This window comes from Panthera onca, chromosome D1 (assembly GCF_046562875.1).
Source record: "Panthera onca isolate mPanOnc1 chromosome D1, mPanOnc1 haplotype 2, whole genome shotgun sequence".
Taxonomy (NCBI): Eukaryota; Metazoa; Chordata; class Mammalia; order Carnivora; family Felidae; genus Panthera; species Panthera onca.
In genome coordinates, this window is record NC_138348.1 from 76,001,817 (window position 1) to 76,025,412 (window position 23,596).

The window sequence follows — 23,596 nt, forward strand, 5'->3', positions numbered from 1 at the left end:
CAAGGTATTGCTGTGATGGTATTTTGGAGATGTGATTAATGTCCATAATCAGTTGATTATCACAGATAATAGGTGGGCCTGGTTCAATCATTTGAAAGGCCTTAAGAGCAGAGCTGAAGCTCTCTTAAAAAAGTAATTCTGCCTGTGGACTCCAGTATCAGCTCATGCCTGAGAATGCCAGCCTGCCTTTTCTGATGACCTACCCTCTACATTTCTAACTTGCTTATGCAGTCCTCACAGTTGTTTAAGCTAATTCCTTGCAGTAACTCTTACTATGTATCTCTTATTGGTTCTGTTACTCTGGTTGAACTCTGACTGACATAGCTTTATACTCATGGAAACCCCAGTCAAAACCCCAGCTCTACTACTTATTAGTTGTGTGATCTTAGGAAAGATACTAAATGGCTCTGGGCCTCTGCTTTCTTATCTATAAAATGAGAGAAATAACTACTTCATAGTTAATAATAAAAGCTATTCTTATTTATGTGTTTTAGAGCACTACAATGTTTGGTACTTTCTATGTTTCAGCTTCTCTGAGAAGCACTTAACATATATGATCTCATTTAATCATCTATAAACCCTTATATGATTAAATGACATAATGCATGTAAATGATGATAAACACAGCCATACCATATACATTTAAGATGCTTAATAAGAGTTAATTCTGACTTTTCCTTTCCTTTACAAACATTTTTTTTTCATTTCAGAGAGCATTCCAGGAGAGGGGGGCAGAGGGACAGAGAGAGAGAATCTTAAGCAGGCTCTACACTCAGCACAGAGCCCAACATGTGGCTCAATCCCACAACCCTGGGATCATGACCTGAGCTGAAATGAAGAGTCAGACACTCAAGCGACTGAGCCACCCAGGCGTCCCTATGTATATAATATTTCTAAATGGTAAGCTGTCATAAGGCAGATCCATTCTTTGTATCTATTCTCATGAGGCTTTACAGTGATGGGGAAGGGGATGAGAGTGGGAAGACAGATCTGAACTGGGCAATTGGTAAAAATAAATACACTGTAATTGTAAGGGATTTTTTTTTTTTTACCCCACTGGTCTGTACCATTAAAAAGTTCTGGAAACAATGGTTTTGACCATGTATATGACTTAAAGAAAACAAGCTATGGGATTAAAAGACAATTAACTTCGTTGACCCACTCTCATCTCCAGATTGGTTTGCAGATACATCCCTCTGAACATTAAATTGCCCTGGAATTCTAGTACTTTTTGTATGAGGATTTATGAAGATGGTCTATATGCATCAGAGAGGAAGAGGAGATCACCCCTCACTCCATGGAAAAAAGTGAGGTGACCAGAAATGTCATGAAATCAAATTAGAAAATATCAGCTCTCTGGATTAATCACAGACTTGTTTCACTCTGTAAATCAGATTAAAAAGTACGGTACCTAAAACACTACCTGGATGCACAGGGCTGGATTAGGATTTGTGAAGATATAGGTATATAGACATAGAAGTCCCTGTGTGCCAGAAAGAAGTTTCCTCAGTTCTAGGAACTCCATGCCATTTAATATAATCAACCTCACTTATTCACCCTGGCCCAGTCACTGAGCAGATACAGGCCTACCCACCGCCTCATCTTCATGCTCAAGCATAAAGGAAGAGGAAGAAGCAAAGTCGGTAGTAAATGGGGCACTTGTGAGTGGGGAAGAAGGTGCTTAGATACATAGCCTCGGAAAGTAGTGCCTGGAATAAGGGGTGGATTGTTAAGTAGGTGCATGGGAGAAAATGTGTAAGCACAGAAGCGAAGGATTAGACAATCATCCATGGATGCAAGTTTCCACGCTAAGTCCCAGTTTCCATGTTGCCCTGGCTCTTGCCCCAGGTCTACAACCCCTTATAATCGGCCATACTGATGTCCATTCCACCAGTATGCAGCCTCTGTTGTGCCCTTTTCCCAAGCCAGTCCTGACTGATGTGGGAATATATTTTTTAATTGTTTACTACAGAAAACAAACATATAGATAGAAGTAGAGAGAATAGTATTACGGATCCACGTACCCACTCCCCAGCTTCAACAATTTTCAATTCATGGCTGATCTTGTTTCATTTATATTCCCACATACTTCTTTCTCATTCCATGAATAATTTTGAAGAAAATTCCGGACGACATATCATTTCATTCACAAATATTTCAGTACGTATCTCTAAAACATAAGGACTCTAAAAAATAACTAATATATTTATCAAGCCTAAATATTCATCATAATTCCTTAATAACAGTAAGTATTCTGCCAATGAATCATCTTTTTGTTAATTTGGCGTGCTTGAGTCAGATTCCAACTAAGACCCGTTCGTGGTTATTTAATTTTATATCTTACAAGTCTCCTTGACTCAGCAATACCCTCCCACCTCCTTTTTCCCTCCACTTGCAATTATTTGTTGAAGAGAACAAGCTGCTCATGTAGAGTTTCTCACAGTCTTGATTTTGCTGATTGCATCCGTATGGTGTCATTTACAGAAATGGTATTTACAGAACACAGTCTGGGTACTAGGGTATTCAGTTCCTACTGATGGACATTTGGTCCTTCTAGTCTTAGTGCAGGAGGGTTCCTCTGACCTCATGTGTGGCATATAGCATTAGTTCCCCCCCTTAACAGCCATGAAACCAATATGGTTTTCCTATTTTTCCTTTTCTGCCACTCATTCACTCTGTGGAAAAATCAGTAACTACCTGATATTTAAGAAGCAAAATAGAATAGCTGTTAAGAACACATATTCTGGAGCCAGCCTTCCTGGTTTTAGATCCTAGCTTTGTTATTTACTAGTTCTCTGGACTCTCTATACCTAGGTTTTCTAATCCCTAAAAGAGTAGTGGCCATAACACAACTTAAATGGCATTATTTTTGAATGAATTAATATACGTAAAGCATTTCAATAATGGCAGGTACATATTAAGCATGTATAAACACTTGCCATTAATATTTGCAGTGGGCATTGTACATGTGCAAACACGGGTACTTCAGCATGTAATTCAACTCAAACTAACTTAACAAAAAAAAAATAGGACTTACAGAATTACAAAGCTTGCAGTAGTCATGGGGAAGTGATAGAATAAAGGGGTGAGGTGTAAGAGCTAAGGACTTACTCAGAAACTGGAGTAGAGGACACAAGGCTCCTTACCCTACATATCACTGTTCAATTCTCCTTCTGTCTTGTCCTCACTCTTTTTCCTTCAGATAGGTTGGTATCAGGGAATTAGGCTGCTGCAGCCAAAAATCAATGTTCTTTCAGCTCAGAATCCAAGAAAAAATGGCTACCCTTTCCCTTCCAATCCAGAGAATTTAATGAAGCACTCTGATGGCTGACCTTGAATCATATGTTCATCTCTGGGCTAATCCAGGGCTTTGAAGGAGTATCGAATTATGGTTTGCCCTGGGTGGGTCACATGCCTACCCCTGTGAATGGGGGAAATCATAAGTAAAGCCTACCAGGACCACACAGAGTGAGGAAGAGATCCCCAAAGGAAAAGACACCCCCTTAAGAAGGGAGAAATGAAAGCATACTGGAGATATAAAAACAATAACCGCCAGAGCTAACTGCAAAGAAAATAAAATATGGTGTCCACTTTCAAGGAACTTGGATCCTAGTAGGAGAAGAGGCATAACAGATAAATTAATCATGCCATTATTAAGCAACTATTCCATGTCATGGACCATGTGGTGGCGGTACAGGAAGGAGTGAGAGACACCCTCTTTCTCAGCAGCTGGTCTAATAGAAGTATCTTGCTTTCCCTATTGTGTTCCTGAATGCCTAATGCTCACTCTAGTATTTGAAATGCAGCAAGCAAACTGGGCGCAGAGATTTCATGCCAGACTCCAGAGGAATGAAACACAGGTACTCATTTCTAATTTGGGAAGGAGCTTGTCTGGGCAGTCTTTCTTCTTCTTTTTACAAACCCTTTAATTATATCATAGAAGTCACATTTACTGGGCGGAGGGGCTAGGACTTCCTATTGTTTGGGAGAGACATGCAACTTGTAACAAGCTTCATCTCATTTTGAAGAGATTGGAAGTAACTTACAACAGTGAATGAAAGTGGAATGTCCCACGTAACTCATCAGCTTGATAGCATGAGGAGGTTACGTGCACACCAGCATTAATCTCCTATCTACAGTGGCAGCCTCTCCCTACCTGATTATGGGCAACTTCCAAAACCAGACCAGACAACAATAAACCTAAGAGCGCTTTCTGAGAGGTTTCCCCAACAGGGAGGAGGACCATGTTCTCACTCTTGAGCCGCATCTTATTGTCTCTGTGGCCGGTGACACCCTGAGAGTACTGGCCACTGGTACACTCCCTGCATTTCTATGGCCAACGCTGTGGTTTGTGGCCTTGGAAAGGATTTAGGTCCTTGTCCTAAATGGTTGCACCTTTTTACAAAGTTGTCCTGAGCCCATCCCAGCAGCCTGGGGCCCTGCGTATTTCCACAGAGGCTTCTATCGAGGCTGGGGCCAGACTACACCACTCCCTCCATGGGTATCATTTCTGACTGTCGTCCTTACACCAGGGCACACAGCTCTCTCATCCATTGTTGCCCCTTTCTCCTCCGAACCACACAGAACTGCAAAATCCTTTTCTATCATTTTATGAAATTAGATCCCCAAAGATCCCAGAACAAATCTGTAAGAGCCTGAACAAACAACCAGACTTTGAACCTTGGGGTGAGCTTACCCCGAAAGCGGGAGCCCAAAAGCATCTGCTTCATATGCAAATCCATCTTTCCAAAATAAATAAAGAAACCCAAGAAAGGGGGAAATAGATGTAGATTTATTACAAAAAAATAAATAGAAGGCCAGAAGAAAAAGATTATACGTAGAAGCACACACTGTACAGTTGTGCAGCTGAGCTTTGCAGTAGCTAAAGTGAAGACAGAAAAAGAATCCGCGAGAAGGTTCAGAATTTCATCGGAAATAAATAAAACCAGTAGTTCAGGAGGAGTATGGCTTGGTCTGGCGGTGTTCTGGAGTCTTTAGTTAACTTTACGTTTTGGTTTGCTGCTTTGTCTATCAAGTCCCCTTCCCTTTCCTCTGGGGACACAGACCACATTCCCCAGCTCTCTTGCTGTCAGGTGTGGCCGTGTGACTGAGCTCCAGCCAAGGAAATATGGCCAGAAGTGCTGTGTGTCATTTCTGGGAAGACTCTGATAAGAAGCAGGTCTACCTCTCCTATAGTTTCTGTCCCCATCTACCAGTTGAACAGGAAAAACTCTGCCCCCCATGAGGAGAGTGGATCACGAGCTGGATAGAGACTGGGTCCCCAAGTGCTGGTGTGGAAGGCTGCTAAGCCATGCCACTCACAGCAGACTGAGCCATAGGGAGAGGTAACACAATCAGTATTAAGCCACTGAGACTGCAGCGTTTATCTGTTAGAGCAGCTGATGTCACCATGCCCAAAATATATGGGCTAACACTGGCCTCCCTTGTCTTAAACTTCTCTTCCACCCACTCTCCCCGATGCCCCAACAAACATTCCAAAATTTCATCTGCAACCTCTCCCAGCACAATAGAAGATATTCTATCAGGGGAGGGCTCAAAGCCACTTAGATTGACTCTGAGCCCTCGGATGATCTTTCTTCTCCTGGATCTCTATGCCCTGTACCTAATATCACCCTGTCCCTTGCAATCTGACAACTGTCCATTCTTCATACCAGAAGAGACCAAAGGACATGGGATTTGGGAAATTCTGCATTCTCTCTGCACTGGCCACACTGCAACATCTGAGAGTTGTTGTTTCCTGTGATGACAAAACACCAAGCATGCGTCCCTCCTGCTGAGTTGCAGAACAGGCCATGTGGCACACTGTCCAGAACTGCAGGTCCCCACAGCCCTCTTAGAAGAGCCAGGGGGCATGAAGGGTGGAGAAGGGTCAACCCCAGCCAGTCAGGTCTTTCAGTAAGTTAGGCGTTGGCCTGGAAGGAGGTCCACAGGCATGCTGACACAGCTGATGGAGTCCTGACTGTCACACCATTAGTACTCTGAAGGACTCAGGTACTATCATTTTCTTGGAGGTCATGTTGACATAACATTCCCATGGTAATTTGCCTTGCAAAATTCACTGGTCAAAATGTTCATTTCCTGAGCAGAGATTGCAATTAGTAGCCAATCAGCGAAGCCAATCACTCAGCACATCTACGTCAAAATTTGAAGAGTTCTGAGTGGCTCCATCACTTGGGCACTTGCTAAGATCTAGAAGAAATATTGGTCTGGACGACATAATGCCTGGGTTTCAACTGATCCAACAATAGCCACCACTTACGGGGTACTTGCTGTGTCCCAGATCATTCTGGGCACTCTGTATGCAGCATTTCAAACATCTCCTTTGAAACAGGGTATCATTTGCATGCCCATGTATTTGAGAGATAACCTCATTTCACAGAAAAATACAACTGTCTACTGTACACACAACTGTAGGCTAGTCCCTCCTGGAAATAGATCGGGACTTTGATTTTGAGTTTAAAATCTTTTTGTGGAAGTGAAATTTTTCGGAAATAATTTGAGAATCCTATAAAATAGCATACGCAGCTAGCCTTTTTTCTGCTCAAAGCTAGATGGGGACTGAAGGTTCTGTAGAGAAAAAGGGGTGTGTGGGGGGTGGGGAGAGTCATGTCAGCCTGAGACGTAAGGCCAGGGTTGCAGGGTAAAACCAGCTCTGTTACCAGGGGTCTGGATGGACAAACACCAGTTGCTGAGGGGGAGGACGGCCAGCACTGAGGTGCGGGTGGGGAGGTAGAGTACAGAGCACCTTGGGAGAGAAGAGACGAGGCGCTCAAGAAGAAGCTGAGGACGGCCTGTTTTCATTCTGTTGGGCAGCTGCCCCAGAGATGCCCTCAGAGCAGTGACTCTGACCCACAAACCGTGGCAATAAGCCTGGGAAGCCAAACCATCAGCTAGCAACCAGTCAATGAAATCAAATCACAACCTCTGTAGCAATAGGCCCCGATCAGGTTTGATCAGTAACTGATGGCTTCGCTAAGTTTTGCCCTCACTTCCGACTCAGGATCACCCAGACATGGCCAGATATGTTCCCCTCACTAATTATGCAGGACGCTCAGCTCTGGTTATCCCACCTCCTGCTTCCTCATGCAAACTGCCTCCAATAGGCGCACACCTGACGCTTGCCCTTTTTTCTCACTATAAAGCTTTTTCACTCCCTCGCTGCCTTTGAGTCTCTGCCCAAATGCAAGTGATGGGGGCTGACTCTACCGTTAGAGCAAGTCCTGAATAAATAGCCTTTACCTGTCCTCATGTGGGTGGTCTTTATTTATTTCCATGCAACTAAGCAAGGAGGAAAGAACAGGAATTAAAAATCAGACTGAATGACTGAATGACGAAGTCCACCAGCAGAAAAATGAATCCATGGTGATGGAAATAAGAAAGCGGTTGTCAGGATGTGTGTGTGTGGGGGGGGGGGGGGGATGGCAGGAGTGGGGTGAATTCACTAAAAAGGGTCATTAGACGCTTTCTAAGATGATGGAAATGGTCTGTCTTATTTTGAGTGATGGTTACATGGTGTATTAAGTTGTCAAAACTCATTGACTTAAATCCTTAAGATTTAAAGTGCATTAAACTGTACTAACATTATTACTTGTGGCAGGCTGCCTTTAGGAGGGTCCTCAATTCCTGGTATTCACACCCTTGTGCAGTGCCCTCCCCTGGTGTGTGTGCCAGACCTAAAGACCAACTTCCCACAAACAGGTACAGCACAAGTGACAGTTTATCACTTCTGAGGTTGGGTTATGAGAAACTGTGGCTTTCAGGATACTCTGTCTTTCTCTTGCTCTCACTCTGGGAGAGGCTGGCTGGTCTGCTGTGAACTTACCCTAAGGAGAGGGCAACATGGCAAGGAACTTAGCTTCTGACACACAGCCAGTAAGGACCTCGGGGCCTGGCAACAGCCAATAAACTTGAAGCAGATCCTTCTCTGGTAAGCCTTGCTGTTATCTTGATTGCAGCCTTGGAAAAGACCCTGAATCAGAACCACCCATCTACACTGTGCCTGGATTCCTTGGCCACAGAAACTGTGAGATCATAAATATTTATAATTTTAAGCTACTAAGTTTTGGGGTAATTTGTTATGCAATAATAGATAATGAATACAAAGATGGAATCTGTTCTATATCAATTAAAAAAAAACCAAGCACTTGTTAAAAAGGAAGGGAATGGGGGCGCCTGGGTGGCTCAGTCGTTTGAGCATCCGACTTCGGCTCAAGTCATGATCTCATGATTCGTGGGTTCAAGCCCCACATCAGGTTCTGTGCTGACAGATCAGAGCCTGGAGCCTGCTTCAGATTCTGTGTCTCCCTCTCTCTCTATGCCCATCCCTCGCTCGTGCTGTCTCAAAAACAAATAAACATAAAAAAAATTTAAAAGGAAGGGAAGCACAGTACCTGGTAATACATGCCTCTGTTCTTTTCCTAGCTCAGGGACTCTGCTCTGTCCACCATGATCTACCCAAGTCTTTCCCCGGAAAGCCTTCTTCCAGAAGATAAGTTTCCTCAGTATAAAAATAAGTAGGACATACAGACACATCCATGGAAGATCTCCTCTAAGGCACAGGGAGAGAGATTCTCCACATGCTGTTACAGGAACATTCCTAGCTCTGAGGTGCACATGGAATTCAAACATGCTGATACCCAGACAGGTTCATGGAGGGAAGGAGGTGACAGAAGGGGCTATCTCTTCCCTCAGATGCACGGTCTTCACCATGCAGCTCCTCCTCACATCTTCCCCTCTCTTAGAGAGCCTCCCTGGCCAGGACTGCCTCCGTCAGGGGGATAGCAGAGGGAGCGTGGGCTCTGACAGCACACAGATCTGGACTCAGGTCCAGCCCCATGAGCGGGGGAGGGGGGAGCTTTAGTGCACTGAGGAAGCTCAGGACGTGCCACTTGGTATAGTGATTATTTTGAGCTCAAGGCACTTGAAAAATAATACGTGCAGAGAGATACTTTTCTCTGTACACCCTTATCTGCCTAAAGACAGAGCCTCCAACAGGAACTCAACTGTTATAAATCCCCTCCCCTGGGGTTCCATCAACCAGAGGAGATGGACCCCTTTCACAGGAAAGGAGATTAGAAGTAGATGCCACATCCAGGCCAACTTTGTCACAAACCGTCATATCTCCCCCACCTATTTTGCTCGGTGGCCCATTCATCTTCCCTAAAAACCACTCACTCACCTCCCACTTCCCTTATTCAGATGGCATGTCAATTCTGAAATCTCACCACATCTGGGGGCATTCACTTTTCTGTGTATGACATCCCTCTGCACATAATACTGAAAATGAATAATTGTATATTCCTTTTCTCCCAGACCTAGATGAGGACAGTAGAGGGAAAGTCTTTCCTTCCCTGCAACACCATGACTGCTTTCTGGCCTCAAGAACCTCATCTATAAAATTAAGATAACTCCTACCTTGAGGAATGATCGTAAAAATTAGCGACAGACACCAACATGGATGAACCTCAAATGTACTGGCCTGAGAGAAAACAGCCAGATTCAAAGGCTACATAATATGACATGCTGGAAAGTGCAAAACCATAAGGGCAGAAAACAGATCAGAGGTGAGAGGGTGGGAAGAGGGGAGGGCCACAAAGTGGCACCAGAGAATTCAAGGGGGGCGGTGACACCGCTGTTCTATATCTCAATTATACTGATGGCTGCATGACTGTATGTGTCAAAATGCACAGAACTGCACATAAAATTGATGAATTTTATTGTACGTAAATTGTACCTCAATACACCTGCTTTGAAAAATAGGGGCAAAGTAAAAGGCACAGACACAATAATTCTCTCATTCTAGCCCACTGCCCAGGCTGGGGTCACAGCCTCTAAGACTGCCCACTGACTCCTCTCTGCCTTGGGGAGTTTGTCATTTTGGGGCACACAGACTTAGCCCTGGGAAGAGTGGCATCAGGACCACTCAAAGATGGCACCCTGTCCTGTTCCATCAGCTAACAGGGAAACATTAAGAGTCAGCCATTTTCATCTATCATTAGCCTCTATACAAATTCATGTATGTTTTTTACTCCAAACCAGCAAACAGGATGTTGACACAACCATAGAGCAATGCCTACAAATCAGACATATATGTTATATGTAAGCTGCTAACAAACTATTGAATTCACCCACCCTCCTTTGCACCAGCAAGGTAAAGAGCGGAAATGTGAGTTTTTAATCAAATCAGAAAATGAGAACCAAAATATGGCAATGGTGCCTGTTAATCTCCTCTAAGTTTCCACAAGGATGGGCCCAGCCAGAAGCCTTCATTTCAATGGAAGATACAAATGGTTAGTTTGGATAAAAGAAAACGAAACCAGGGCAGGGAAGGGAGTGGCTACATCCTGAGCAAGACTGAATTCCGAGGTTGGTCAGTCGAAGGGCAGCTTGAGAGCTCGGAAGGCAAAGCCTTGGGTTACCAAACCCTGGCAAAAGGATCTTACAGTCTGGAGGGCTGGTAAGAAACCTGGATGTCCAACTTCTTTAGGCCTCAGGGATTCCAGAGAAATCCAGCGAGACTCGTGTGTGTGGGCCAAGGCAAAAGCACAGGCAGGAGAAAATAGGGAGGGGATTCCACGCCCAGCAGGAAATGGTTCCTGATACCCCGGAAGTACGCTCTCCTCTGCAGGCATCTGTCTCCACTGTACCACAGATCAGGATATAGTAATAGGCCGCTTACTTGCTGTCTCCACCACTGGATTCCTTGTTAAGAGGAAGGGTGTATGGAACTCATCATTGTATTAACAGCTTCTAGCTCTGTGCCCAGCCCTTCTGGCAGCAAGTACAACAGGAACAGCTAACTCTCATATAATAACAACAACTAACACACGTTGCACTCCGAGTGTGTCATGTGTACTCTAAATTCTTCACATCTATTAACTTAATTTTTTTTAATGTTTATTTGTTTTTGAGAGAGACAGAGACAGAGACTGAATGGGGGAAGGGCAGAGAGAAAGGGGGACACAGAATCTGAAGCAGGCTCCAGGCTCTGAGCTGTCAGCACAGAGTCCAATGTGGGGCTTGAACCCCTGAACCGCAAGCTCATGACCTGAGCCAAAGCTGGACGCTTAACCAACTGAGCCACCCAGGCACCCCACATCTATTCACTTTTAAAATTCTCAGTGTTGGAGAAACTTAACAGAAGACCATGGGGGAGGGGAAGGGGGAAAAAAGTTACAGAGAGGGAAGGAGGCAAACCATAAGAGACTCTTAAAAACTGAGAATAAACTGAGGGTTGATGGGGGGTGGGAGGGAGGGGAAAGTGGGTGATGGGCATTGAGGAGGGCACCTGTTGGGATGAGCACTGGGTGTTGTATGGAAACCAATTTGACAATAAATTTCATGTTAAAAAAAAAAAAAAAAGAAGGAACATAACAAATGACACAAGAGAAAAACAATTCTCAGTGTTAATATTATATTTTATAGATAAGGAAACTAAGGCACAGAGAGTTCAAGATGCTTGTCCTAGGCTATACCACTGGTAAATGGCAGAGCTGGGCTATCTACTCCAGAGTGTATTTTTGGCCTTCTAATAATGTACTTGGTAAAGATCTGCTGACTGAACAGGCCAAGGCTCTGTCCTTGCCCTCTTCTCTCGGACTCTTTCTCCGTGGCCTCATCTACCTCTTCAGTTCCTAATATTACATCTCTGCAGCCTAATCTCTCTCTTCAGCCTACTTCCGAACACTAAAGACATCTCTGCCTTTAAATGTTTATGGTTTAGTCAAGAGACAGATACATAATCAATACCAGTAAATCATTCACCTACCGGTACCACCCTACCTCTCTACCTCCTCTCTCTCTCTCTTTTTACGTGTGCACACACATGAATCCCCAAAGTCCATCCCCTACTGCCTTCTCCTCGGTAGGATATAACTGACCAGAAGGGGTATGTCTTACAGTTAACCTACTGAATAGCTGAGTTGGCTACTCAACACCAGTTTTCTGTTTCTACTACCAGCTCCTCAGCACACAGAACAATGGGTAGGTAGCAGCATTTTCCGCCAGCGTGAAACCTGAGACCTGCTCTACAAGGAAGAGTCTGCATGGAGAGGCCAGGGCTCTCGGGTGGGAGTCTGCTGCCCACCTCAGGGTAAATTTCTCTTCATTTATCTGCAAAGATGGAGATGGGGGTGAGGGGCGACCCTGCCTGTCTGCTTCCAGCAAACATAGTAATTCACTCAATGTACTCTACACAAGTACACAGAGCTCACAGACAACCCTTTTCACTTGGGAACATATGCACTGGAGAAATGGCAGAGGATGCCTCTGCCAGCATCTCTGTTAACTGACCCAATCTTTCCTAAATACAAAAGGAAACCCAGGATCGTAAGCTTTATGAAAAAAAAAATCAATAGGTTAAAAGCGGAGAGTAGATGAGAAAACAAAACAAGAAACTCGTCCAAAACAAATTCTAAAAAAGAAAAAATTGGACTTTAGAGGAAACAGAATACTCAAGAAAAGAGGGAAAATGTAAAAGTTTTTATTAATATGATCAGATATTTGAGAAGCTATTACATCAATGGAACACGAATAGGCTGCTAATACAGAGGACATTGAGAAAATAATTGATTGGAAATTAAAAATGTGATTTCTGCAATAAAAATTTAAAAGTAGGGGCTCAATGATAAAATTAAGGAAACTGTCAAGAACATGGAACAACAGGGACACCTGGGTGGCTCATTTGTTGGGCATCTGACTCTTGATTTCGGCTCAGGTCACGATCTCAAATTTCGTGAGTTTGATTCCCATGTCTGGCTGTGCACTGACGGTGCAGAGTCTGCTTGGGATTCTTTCTCTCTCTCTCCGCCCCCCCGCCCCTTCTCTCTCTTTCTAAACAAACAAACAAACAAACAAACATAAAAAAGACATGGAATGAAAGAAAAAGGATACAAAACATGAGAGAAAAGACACAAAGCATCAAACCAGGCATCCAGGTGTCCAACATCCATCCCAGAAAAACTGAATCCAGTACATGAAAGAGGACATAATTGAGAAATAAAAAAATATATAAATTTTCCAGAGTCCCCCCCAAAACTTCACACCTTCAGAATGAAATGTGTTCCCCCAAAGCTAGAAGAAGAATGAAAAAAGATATGTACACAAATACATCAGTATAAAATTTCACTAAGAATAGATACTCTTAAAAGCCACCACTAAAAAAAAGTAAAGCATACATAAAGTTGGTCAACTACAAAGGGACAAAAATTAGATTGACTGCCGACATTGTAGCATTGATATTGGAAATTACAATATGATCTAGCAGCACCTGGGAAATATTGAGAAAATGACACTATGCCCACTGGCTTGGCTGTCCCAAAGGATGGATGGAGAGAGGCAAGAGACACAGGCAGACATCCGGATCCTTCCGTGTAGTTAGAAGATACAATTACAGCCATACAGAGCACAGAGCAGCAGCACACCCAGTCAGAGTGCAAAACCTCTGGCTTTCACATCTCCCTGAAGGCTCACAGCCGCTGCTGTCCTACCTGGCTCAGGTAAACATTCCATTCAAGAAGCTGTTTGGGGTGTGTGTGCATGTGTGTGTGTTTAATGTTTATTTATTTTTGAGAGAGAAAGAGAGAGAGAGGGAGACAGAAAATCTGAAGGACAGAGCCCATTATGGGGTTTGAACTCATGAACTATGAGAACCTGAGCCGAAACTGAGAGTCAGACGCATAACCAACTGGTCCACCCAGCTGCCCCCGGTGTGTTTTTGTATCGAATCCTTATCCACACTCTGCCAGCCCAATAGGAGCAAGTAACTAATTACAACTCCAGCCTGTTCCAGAACGTTCACTGCGAGACAGGATGAATCCGAGGTTAGTCTCCCAAAGTCAGTCTCCTAGGCATCCTGCCCTCCAGCAGATCTACATGTGAGGGTCCCTTGAAGCCATTTCCTGCGCAGTCAGTCACCATGGGGACCAAATTCATTTCAGAACTACAAGAGGTCAAAGAGTTTATCTCCCATAGTCTTGCTGAGAAAATAATGACTTGGGAATTTATTCGGAAATTGAAAAATGAAGCTAAAAAAAGAAGAATTTAAGAACAATGTGGATTGGAGGATTGTCTACAATATCAGAAAGATTTATTCCATGGAAACAACGAAAAGGCAAATCAGATGACAATTGTACAGGGAGTTTATAAAACAATTGGCCCAAATTAGAAACTGAAGTCAAAGGACTTAAGATGAATATCTCCAAGAAAAAAAAAAAAAAAAAAAAAAAAAAAAAAAAAAAAAAAAGGATTTCGCTCATCAGATAGTATTAAAAACCTAGAAATATCCAGGAATTAAAAAGGCATTTATTTCTCTCAACAAGAAACAAGGAAACAATTGGAAACTCCAAGGAAAGCAAACAAGCAAATGTGAGAAAAATCCCAGTGCAAAGACAGAGAGCAAACTAAAATGGCATGGTTTTGAGCAAGGCTGGAACGTGAGAGAATTTAATTGCTCCATGGGCTCGAATATTCTTTGAACTGAGCAGGATTAGTGACATAGGATTTCACTGTATTTGGTTCTACAGTAAGTGAAAAATATATAACTATCATATGGGTGGTGATGTTTTATTTTTTAGAGTCAATCTGTAGACAAAACATGAGATATAATTATAGGCACACAAAAGAATGCAAACAGCTGAACTTTGCAAAAATGGTAGTCTGCAACTGACAAGGAAAAAGTGGAAGATGTTGCATCAGCTCTGACTGCTCCTCCTGCAGGGGCCATCTCAAGTTTACTGAACTGAAATTTGAGTATATTGTGTAGTTCACTCTACAGTGACTTACCACACGCCCTCCACACGCTACATATTGCCCTGGGTCTTGAGAGACGATGCTGAGCATGTCTACAGTGCTGACAGGCAGGTTTCCTGCCCTTGGGGAGCAGGTCATGGGACACTGTGGAGGGAGAGTGCAAGTGACAGAAAGTTGCCATCTTTGACAGCAGGCAAAGAATGTAAGACTCCTTGACAATTATGGTAAAAGCCAAACAAAAAATAAAGTTAGAAATGGTTAAAAGCACTTGCCTCTAGAAAGTAAGACTGGTTGGTGGGGCAGTGGAGTTTAAGAAATGAGTTTTTTTACTTGACTCAATTTGCACTACTTTGAACATTGCCTTATAAGTATAAGGTTTATTTTAATCATAATTTTTTTTTTAAAAAACTGTAATAATGCTACTTCTAACCGGCACGGTCAGAGTGGCTCACACTAAGTGCAAATGTTGCATAAAAGACCTGATGTCAGGGCTTCGGGATCCTGAATTTTGTGCAAAGAGTGTGAAATGGTGCAGCTGGGAGCCATTTTCTTCAATATACACTGAGAAGATTTTGGTCCTATAATTGTGCATCTGGATATTTTAATAGCGGTATGATATAAAATAAGCCTCTAGAAATATACTGTGTTGCCCTTTCTGCTTTTTTTATTGCTGTAAGTTGACTTTTAATTTTTTAAGTAGTATATAAATATTTTAGAAGGTGCTGTGAAAAAGTGCTTAAGAAAGTACACACTTGGGGCACCTAGGTGGCTCCATTGGTTAAACAACCAGCTTTGGCTCAGGTCACGATCTCGTAGTTCATGAGTTCAAGCCCTGCATGGGCTCTCTTATCAGCTCAGAGCCCACCTCTGATCCTGTCTCCCTCTCTCTCTGCCCCTGCCCCACTTGCTCTCCCTCTCTCTCTCTGAAAATAAACATTAAAAAAAAAAAAGTGCATACTTGTCTATACACAAAAAACATGTTTGAGTGGTTCAACCCCTCTTATAGCCCATATCTAATAGTATGTTGGGATCTAACCATCGTGGGCAACAATGATCCCTGAAAAGATGTGTCCAGAGGTCTGTTTTGCCTGATCCCTTCCAATCTCTTTCGTCATTCTCTCCCAGACTACCTGAAGCTGCCCCTCCATAGCTCTAGAACTCTGGGAGCAGGAAAGTCATGGGGAAAGATGGAGGGTGGAAGGGGGTCCACTTCAGAATGGGGTGGGGTGAGAAAGAACGAGGGGCACTGTGAAAGATCAGCTCTGATCTGGAAGGGACTCTGAGGAGGCATTAGGTTAGAGGTGAGCAGTGAGGGGCAGAGAAGAACGGATCTGCCTGTAAGGCAGGAGAGGGTGTGGGAGCAGTAGGAGAGCTGGTGTGGAGTTTAGGGCAGTGAACAGAGTGGCTCCAAATGGACTGGAAGGAAGGCCTGCAAGGCAGGGATGTGGTGAAGAAAAAGTGAGAGCAACACAGCCAAGCCCTTGTGGTGAGAAATGAACTGCCGTAGACATTGCTCAGGAAAGGTGGGCATCCCAGGGCCTGCCTGGGAAGGACACGTGGTCTATCTTAGGTGCTTTGGCCGTGTGGTCTCGGGTCCAAGCCCACCCAGGGACTCGGTGACATAGAATGGAGAATTTGTTTAATGAACCCAGAGCCATAAAGAATCTGATCAACAAAGCATAAAAATCACTCAGGGACTACCCCTACCTCAGTTGTGTCCAGTTGGGGGTCTGTTCTGTGGCCTACTTCCCATCAGCCTCTGCTCTCATCCTTAGAGCAGGTGTACATGAGCACTCATTTCTGCCTCCACCTCCAGTCTGTCCTGGGACGCGGGTCTGGGTCACAGCTCCTGGACACTGAAGAAACACAGAGGGAGAATGTGTCTGTACTTGACCACCTGAATCAGAGCCCTATGCTCTCAGAAAAAGGCAGTGCCTCCCCCTGACCTACATTTTCAGGACTCGCGTTCTTAACCCGCCATTGAGGGTGGTGACAGCTGCCAAGCACAGTTAATTCTAGACCTGTCACCAATCCTCTTCCCTGAAGGGCTCGAACACAAAGAACCATGAGCCATTATTGCCTTCTTTCTGCTGTGTAGGAAGAAACTACGACTGATTCCTTTCACCCTGAGCTTCCTGAGAGTCGGAGTCACATGCCATGGGCTTTGGAAACACTGACCTAGGCTTGAGTTCCAACGTCACCATTTTCTAGCTGTGCAGCTTGCAAATTTTAACTCGTCTGAGCTATAATTTTTTTAAGTTAACAACTCGATATTAATAATTACCTCATTGTATTATATGGAGGATTAAGTGAAATAATATGCATAAAGTACCTAATTCAGAGTCTGGCACGTTGTACTCATCTTTGTTCTCCCATGTCTAGACATAGGTGGTGTTGAAAGTATCCTTGCCCTCATTTCCTGGCAAAAAAGTGGGACTGCAGGACCCAGCTCTCTCCCATACCCCCTGAGTCAGGTCCACACCCTGTTGTCACTGCCTGCACGTTCTCAGGTATGGTTTTCAGGCAGATCCTCCCTTCTTTCTGTTTATATATCATATAAGCATGCTGCAAACAAGAGGCTGTCTCTGGTTCTTGTCACATCCGTGTTGAGTTGCCATGCTCCCCGACTCTGTGCAGAGAGTGTAGCTGGCTGTCCAATGCCTACTAAGTCAGCGTTAAGGCTGGGTCTCAGTCCAGTCCCTGGGCTAGCTTCCCAGGGCTACTCTAGGCAGCCAACCCAGCAGACCTTGCACACCAAAACCTCAATCCCAGCTTCTCCTTTTCTGAGTTCATCCCATGTGGGCAACTGTCTCCTTCAGCTGCGGGAAAAACTCCCAGATATGAGAACAAATGAGTCTGCAGGGTCATTCTGGCCTCTTACTGGATATCAGCAGCCCAGATTCAGAAAGACCTGGGCTTTCCCAGCAAAGGTTCTGGGAAGCCTGCTTTTTCCTCTTTTCTTCTCTTTTCTTGTGTTATTCTATTTTTTAGAGATCCTAGCTGTTGAAAAACATACTTTCTATCAACCACGCTGACAATTTCAACACAAGATAGTGGTTGAGAAGACAGGCTTTAAATTTGGATAGAACTAGAGGTGAATTTCATACCACAATTTATGAGCTGTGTGACCTTGAGCTAGTTACTTTAATCTATCTTCTCATCCCAAACTGAAAATGATAGTATCTATATCATGTATTTCATCATTTGGTTGCAAGTGAAGAAATCGGACTCAGTGGTTTAAAAAAAAAGGAATAGTTTCTCTCACCTAGCAAGAGCTCTGGAAGTGGTGACTGTGTAGTTTCAGCACCTCAATAACATCTCCCAGATTCTTTTGGCCTTTATTTCATCCTTATTGCCTCATGTTTATAAAATGGCTGTTGTGGCTCCAGATATCACATTTATATCAAGGTACCTATATCTTTCCTTTTAACAGGAAAATAGAAGGCTTCGCAGTAGTCTTTGTTCTGGACTTTCCTTTAGATCCTATTAGCCAGAACTGGGAGATATGGCAATTCATAGCAAGGGAGCTGGGAAATTGGGGAATATTATTGGCTTAGACCAAACAGAATTCATATATTGGAGCTGGGCACATTGCAGCTCAGGGGGAAAAAAGTCAGGGTTTAGTTACCTAATGTGATACTGTGATTTATTATAAGAAATACATATTTGGTCTTTGTCCCCATTTCTGGCACACAACTCAAAACCCTTGGAATTTCCTGTGTTGAGAGTTTATCACTCTTTGTTATGTTACTGAGGCAACTTTTGGAAAACACCTCAGGATGGGGGCTGGCCAATGGAGCCTATCTTGCCATGGTTGCTCCATGGTTGCCAATGGGGCCTGATTTTGATTAAAGGGTTAGAACTTTCACTCCTCACCCCTCTCCCAGTCCCCACCTCCCTGCCCCCCACCCTGACCTCAGGGGAGGGGAGACAGGCTGGAGGTGGAATCAATCGCAATGGCCAATAATTTAATCAGCCATGCCTATGTAATGAAGCCCCCATAAAAACCCAAGAGTACAGGGTTCAGAGACTTTCAGGGTTGATGAACATGTGGACATCAGGAGACACCGGGAGAATGGTGTGCCTGGGGAGGACACGGGAGTTCTGCACTCTGCTCACACACCTTGCTCTATGCATCTCTCCCACCTGGCTTTTCCGGAGTTATATCCTTTCATAATAAAGTGGTAATACAGTAAATAAAATGTTTCTCTGAGTTCTGTTAGCCAATCTGGCAAATCCACCAAACCCAAGAAGAGAGTCCTAGGAATCACTGATTTATAGCCAGTTGGTCAGAAGCACAGGTAACCTGGCCATGTAACTGGCATCTGAAGTGGGGGGGGGGATAGTGGGAGGGGGGACTCATGGTGAGGGGGGGGTGCTCATGGTGAGGGTAGTCATATGGGACTGAACACTTAACCTGTGAGATCCAAACTATATCCAGGCAGATGGTGATAGAACTGAGTTGAATTGTTGGATGCCCAGTTGGTGTCCCCAGAGAAGTGCGGGTGCAGGTAACCCACATTGGAATGGAGTCTCAGAACCATTTTCCCAAGCAAGAGGTAGGTATGGCTAAAGGGCAAGTAACCAGAGAAGTCTGACTTGACACAGGCTTGTGGTATTAAATTTAAGAATATTTGTAGGGTCGCCTGGGTGGCTTAGTCATTTGAGCATCTGACTCTTGGTTTCAACTCAAATCATGATCTAACAGTTCATGGGTTCGAGCCCTGTGTTGGGCTCCATGCCAACAGTGCGGAGCCTGCTTGGAATTCTGTCCCTCTCTGACCCTCCCCCACTTGTGTGTGCATGCGTGTGCTCTCTCTCTCTCTCTCAAAATAAATAAATACGCTTAAAAATTGTTTAAAAAAAGAATATTTATAAAGTGCCTAGTGCAGTGTCAGACTTATAAGTAGTGTTTAATACATTATACCCATCATTATCAATAAAATATAAATTGTTGGGGGGCCTGAGCGGCTCAGTCAGTTGAGTTGCACTGACAGTGCAGAGGCTGCTTGGGATTCTCTCTCTCTCTCTCTCTCTGCCCCTCCCTAGCTTGTTCTCACTCTCTTAAAATAAATCAATAAAAACTTTAAATATATATATATATATATATATATATATATATAGCCAAAGTTGGTTGATCATGCCCTATAGATAATTAAATATAGTAGTTAGAAAGTGATAAAATTGATAGCACAACTCAGCTGTACTGATTTCTGCGTGTCCCCTACCCCCACCAGCATAGGACTTATTCTCATTCATTCTTTCAGGCACAAATATCAAGTACCAACTTTGCATCAGGTGTAAGGCCAGGTACAGGCAATAATCCCTCTCCCTGACTCCCTAGGCCTCAGAAATTTAATTCCCATACCTTTTGTGCTCATGTTCTCTGGCTGGAACCTCAGGTCCAAGCTCCTGCAGACCCCTGGATCTTCCCTTTCCCCGCCAAAGTCAGAAACCACAAGAATGGTTTCAACTTAAGGGCAGCACGGTAATTCGTGCCACATCCACACCTTCCTTTTTGGATTTTGAGATTCCCCAGAACATAAATGCGAATGAAGCAGACACCCAAAGAGCTAGCAGGGAACTCTTCACAAAGCGCACACTTTTCACGAGCACCAAAACCGGGAGCTTCCCCAGATTCTGTCGACGCCTTATGACTGAATTCAAACGTTTGTCCTGCAAGGGCTGTTCATAAGCAGACCTTCTGTGCTGGACCCCAAGAACACGTTCCAGAGCACATCCTCAGTTTCATCAGCAGTGAGGTCCTCAAAGCGGGCCTCATCCTCCATTAATAATGGGGTTAGAACCCATAACGTGGCTGTTCACAGTGCCAGGCCCTGTTCTAGGCACTTTATATACATTCTCTCATTTAATCTTCCTGCACTGCCAGATGGGTACTATTATCTCTAGTTTACAGTTGAGCAAACTGAGGCCCAGAAAGGGTAATTTACCTGAGGTCACACAGCGAGTTGATGGCAAAGCCACAGCTGAAACCCGAGCCTCCAATATCTAATCCCAAATACTGCCTCTGGGGCTATATGGCCCCTCATTACATGCATTCTCTGGAATAATGTTCCTGCTTCGAATCTTTTTTTTGCCATCTGAGTGGAAGTTTTCTAGAGAAAGATAGTATTCCTTAAGCTAGGAGTGTGGATTTCGGCCACCTGTATTTTCTATAATCGCATTTCTAGAAATGACCAAATTGCTTTTTCTTTCCCTTCCTGTACCTCACCACCAGCACCTCCATTTTGCTCTCCTTTTTTGCCACAGAAGAAGCTATGGGAGGTAGCGTTAGAATGAGCTTGACGACGGAATTGCAAAGAATCAATGAAGTGCTGTCCACCCCATCTAAACCGTCTCTACAGGAAGAGACCCTGCCAGTACCAAGGACGCATCTGGGAGAGTATTGTGGAGAGAGAGGTAAGAATAAGGATGGGAATTGCCAATAGGCTGAAAAACGACCTATTTAAATCTGGTAAATATTGGGAAGAAGAGAAATGAAACACATCCTGAAATGGAGATGGGCAGACCCGTTTCCCTTTACTTCATTCCTGATGCAGAGATTACACAACAGCAGCATGACCTCACTTGGAGCCTGGGCAGTGCCATGTGGAGAGAGGGAGGGGAACCAATTCACTGTGTCCTATGCTCAGCTGAACCGTTGCTACCTACTTGGTCTGACCAAACTTCAAGCACAGCCTCCTTTCCCTTCCAGTGCACTAGGAAACTGAAGGGAAGCCCCTATACCAGGTGACTCCTGAAAGATTTCTGAAATTGTACCCTGCACGCCGTCTCATCCCGTTGTGCTTTACGCCAATGCTGTGTCAGAAAACCAGGGCTCACCTCAGGGTCAACACAGAACAGAAATACCCAGCAGATATGCTAACACTCTCTAGCCTCACACAGAAGTTCGCTCTATCATGAAATTTGAATCCAAGAGTTCTTGCAAGAAAATTTGGCCCTGCTGCTCCTGCAGGTCCCAGTGGTAAGGGCTGAAGGAGTCCACGAAGGGTTCACCATCGAGTTGCTCTTTCCTCTTTTTCTCTCTCTTACTCACATCCTGCAAAGGTTTGATTTTTAATAATTTGCCTAAGCTTTACTGATCCATTCTCCAGAGCTCTAGAAACACTATCTAGAGTACCATTGAAACAAAAATGATGAAAATGATAATAGACAACACTTACCGAGTACTTTTTGTATGTGAAGTAATGTTCTAAGCATTTTAAGTAGATTACCTTATTTATACATTATAAGAGTATGACAAGCTGGGTACTATTAATATGCTTGTTTTCCAGATAAGAAAGCTGAGGTATAAAGAAATTCATCAACTTGTCAATGCCACACCACAAATAAGAGGAAGAACTGGGATTTGGATGAAGGCAGTCTAGCTCCAAAGCTTCCCTTTTAGCCATTACTCTATCCGTATAATGGATGAAGTGTTTGACCTCAGAGAAAATTTCAAGTATATGTAGTTTTCTTTGCTGACATGAATCATATAATTTTAAACATCCAATAGTGGTTGCTAGTGGAAACTATTGGAAGCCTGTTCAGTACTAAACCCAGTCATTAACTAGCCACTCTTGAAGCCAGGCTGTGTTTAGCCCTCCCCCAGCAGGGAAGAAACAAATTTTATTGAGAAGGTGTCAAAGTCACACAGCTAGTAAACCATGGGGCCAAGGTTCAAGCCTGTGCCTAGCACGTGGCCTTCAACAAATATTTATTGAGCAATGAATAAATGAATGCATAAAGAAAATGAAAATGTGAGCAAGAAGGCAGGCAGGCAGGCAGGCAGGGCTGTGTAGCCCAAAAGTTCATGCTCCATCCTTTGTACTGGTGGTTTTAAATTGTGTGCCACAAAGGCCTCAGGTAATGTGAGGAGGGGTAGTGTGGAATAGCTAGCTACCTGTGAGACTGGAGCCCCAGGCCTCCTATCCCTGCTCCAATCAGAGAATCTCTGCCTCTATATGTGTTAGGTACTGGACGGCAGGTGTCACCAAAAATAGTAGGGAGACCCAAGTATCTATCCCTCCACTGAAGAAAACATTAAGCTGGCAAAAATAATCAGAATGAGGAATGTAATTAAAAAAAAAAAAAGATTTGCGAAAACCAGGGAAGTGCTTAATGAAGCAGCTGCTGCTAATTTTGGTAAAAGCATGTGGCATTTTTCTTGCCCACCTACGATCCCCCCCATTCCCTAGGTTGGCCCATGGACATGTTGATGGTTAACTCCCATTCCTCGTGGTTCGGTTTGCTGATGCCAGAGGGGCAATTCAAACTTTGTTATCAAAGAACTGTAGTTGTGCATTTTGACCTGTCGGTTCCCTGACTCACTTGCTCAGAGGCTGCCTTTGTTTTGACCCTCTCGGAATTTTCTCAGGGATGGAATGGCCTTCTGGGCAGCATTCATTGAAAGGATGTAAAGGCATTTTACTACTGACAGTCACCTGGGGCAAAGGATGGAGAATGGGACAAGCAGCTGACAGACCAAAAATTTGGGAAAGAGTAGCCTGAGGAGGAAGATAACTGAAGGTAAAAGGCTTGGAAGGGTTTCCAGGTAAGCCAGGGAATCTGGAGGTCAATATGCATGCCCAAGTCTGAATATATATACTCAGAAAAAGTGAGGTGATCTGATCTTTGGGTTCTTTGTGAGAGTTAAGACAGTTGTAGATGGTCTGGCTAAGCACTGAAGGACTGTAGTTCACAAACAATCTGCAAAGACTGCAAATACCACAAAGTCTTTTCTGTTTTGTTTTCTTTTTGGTTCCAAACACTTAAGGAAATATCTCTCAGGTTCCTGGATGAATGCTGAGATAATGGAAGTGAGACT

The 23,596-nt window shown here is 43.9% G+C and overlaps 1 long non-coding RNA gene across 3 annotated transcripts in view; it reads right to left on the minus strand.

Moving 5' to 3' along the window:
* LOC132661149 (uncharacterized) overlaps positions 1 to 23,596 on the minus strand; it is an 86,924-nt gene that overhangs the window by 14,832 nt on the left and 48,496 nt on the right. For all 3 annotated transcript variants that reach the window (XR_009602082.3, XR_009602084.3, XR_009602083.3), the window contains exon 2: positions 16,477 to 16,625. This is a non-coding gene — a long non-coding RNA (uncharacterized LOC132661149). The remainder of the gene's footprint in view (positions 1 to 16,476; positions 16,626 to 23,596) is intronic.